The sequence below is a fragment of the Ursus maritimus genome, unplaced genomic scaffold (assembly GCF_017311325.1).
Source record: "Ursus maritimus isolate PB19 unplaced genomic scaffold, ASM1731132v1 scaffold_12, whole genome shotgun sequence".
NCBI classification, from domain to species: domain Eukaryota; kingdom Metazoa; phylum Chordata; class Mammalia; order Carnivora; family Ursidae; genus Ursus; species Ursus maritimus.
In genome coordinates this window covers 12368-15028 of record NW_024423564.1, presented here as the reverse complement: position 1 = coordinate 15028, position 2661 = coordinate 12368, and positions in this window count along the sequence as shown.

Below are 2661 nucleotides of genomic sequence, written 5' to 3'. Positions count from 1 at the left end.
TCGGAGGAGCCCCCAAGTTACACAGGAGGCCAATGCGAGTCTCTCCCACTTCAAACTGAAGACGAACATAGACTGTTTGAACCGGCCCCGTAAGAATGATCCTCACAACCTGGGTCAAGCGTTCCCAGAAGCCTGGGCAGAGGCAGGGATGAGGCTAGCGAAACAGAGGCCTCCTATAATTATTGAATTAAGCTATGGCTGAGCCGATAGCGATTCGTCAATACCGATGAGCCAGGAAGCACTAAAGGTATACAGCCTCATATATTGAGACTACAAAAGCTTCGGCATATTCGGGTGCCTTGTGTCGGGTCGCCATGGAATGCCCTTGCTGCCAGTAAAGCCAGGGACCCAGGGTATGCGGCCGTACAGGATAAATAAAAGGGTTCAGGATATACCCGACAGTCCCAAATCCGTATAATTTGCTGAGTTAGAAGCCCGCCTGATCACACATGGTATACCGTTTGAACTTAAAGGATGCCTTTTCTGTCTCCGTCTTCATGCCTCAACCAAAAATTTATTTCTTTGCAGTTTGAATGGGAGAGGACCTGACACGGGGACAGCCCTCCCGGCAGCTTCGCGGACCAGACTCCCCAAGGGTTTAAAAACTCCCCAACCTATTTGATGAGGCCCTACATCAGGACTTGATCCCATTCGAATAGCGCGTAAGCCAGCGTTGCTTCAGTATGTCGATGACCTCCTGTTGGCGGGGCCACATTAGCTGACTGCCGCCGAGACACCGGTTGCTGAGAGAACTTCGCCGCCCTGGGATATCGAGTATCAGTTAAAGGCTCAGATCTGCCAACCTCAGGTAACCTACTTGGGGGTATGTTTAAAGGGAAAAGAGATGGCTGTCAAACCAGAAAACAAGCGGTGGTCAGATTCCTGTGCCCAAATGCGCCCCGTCAGGTGCGAGTTCCTGGGCACAGCCGGCTTGCCGACTCTGGATACCGGGCTTTGCCACTTTAGCAGCCCGCACACCTGACAGGGAAAGATCCCCTTTCATATGGGGAGCCGACCAGCAAGGAAGCCTTTGTGTCTCAGCGCGCCCTGCTGTCCGCACCCAACCCTCGCCACTGCCAGGCATTATCGAGGCCGCTTCACTCTATGCGTGACGAGCGAAGGGCATAGCTCGGGAGTACTAACTCAACCTCTCGGACCCTGGGTGACAGTAGCCTACCTGTCAAAAAACTTGACCCGGTTGCTAAAGGCTGGCCAAATTGCCTCGGGCCGTCGCAGCAATCGCAGTCCTTTGTTAAAGGCAGCTGACAAACTGCTATGGGACAGAAACTGACAATTGTGGCCCCTCATACACTCCGAGCGTTGTCGAACAACCCCCCGACCGATGGCTGGCGAGCGCTGAATGACTCTATCAGAGTCTCCCTCCCTCAGCGAGACCGGATACAGTTTGCCCCTCCAGTCGCCCTTGAATCTCCACTTCCATGCTCCCGGAAGCGGATCCAGGCGGCAGCGGGGATATTCCACTCTTGCCGAGAGGTTCTGCGCCGAGGAAACTGGGATCCGGCTTACGACCTCGATGACCGACCCCTCCCAGATGCAGACCATACCTGGTATGCCTGATGGGAACACGGCTATATAGTGGAAGATTAAGTAGCAGAAATCACCCAAGGACGTTGTGGAAATCATTAGCAGACGCCTACCCGACCTGGGGACCTCCAGGTACCTCACCGGTTCCAGGTGGGAGACTCAGTCTCGTAAGGAGACATCGAGCCGGTAACCTAGAACCCGATTGGGAAAGGACCTTATCGTCCTGCTGACAACCCCAACTGCTACGCCAAAGTAGATGGCGTCTCGGCTTGGACCCATCGTCTCCGTCAAGGAGGCCCGACAAGAATTGGACTGTGGAAAAGACCGACGGCCCCTCAAACTCCGTCTGCTTGGCGTTGTATGCTTTGCTGATGCTTTGGATTCAGCTACCGATAAGTAGCCTTAACCCACATGGTCCCTTACCTGACCTGGGAAATCACCTCTCAGTTAGGGGCTCCAATATGGAGCATCTCACAGCAATGTTCACGCTGGGCGTGGTGGCCCAACTATACCCCGATCTCTGCAGACTGGTTTCAGGCTCAGATGCACCAAGGACATCTTAGATATGAACAAAAACATAGCAGCCTGTCCCGCAGACCCCATGGCCAAACATAGACTAAAAGGACCCCTTCTATATATGTCTAAAGATGGTCGAACAAGGGACGTCGTCCGCAAATGGAGGGTTTACGATACTACTTCTGTAAAAGCTGGGATGTGAAACCACGGGGGTAGCCCGTGGAAGCCAACTTTCCTCATGGGACTTAATAAGCGTGACACGGAAATGCCACTACCCTTAACGTTACCTTCACTAATAAGGGGAAAGTATCCGGGACTGGCTAAAGGGAGAACTTGGGGTTTTAGGTTTTATATAACTGGGACGGATCAGTTCACACATTTACTGTAAGGCTACGTGCTGACCCGCTAAGAACTGTTCCTATAGGACTAACCAGATACTAAGTAACCAGTCACGTGGTCCGTCCCCAAATGACTCCCATGGTCTGACCGCAGACCTGCTTCCCCGCGCCACCCCTTTCTTAACTCCTCCCTGGCTTCTGCATCCTGGGCAGCGGCTGTTCAGTATAGTGCAGGGAGCCTACACGACAGCAAACCATAACT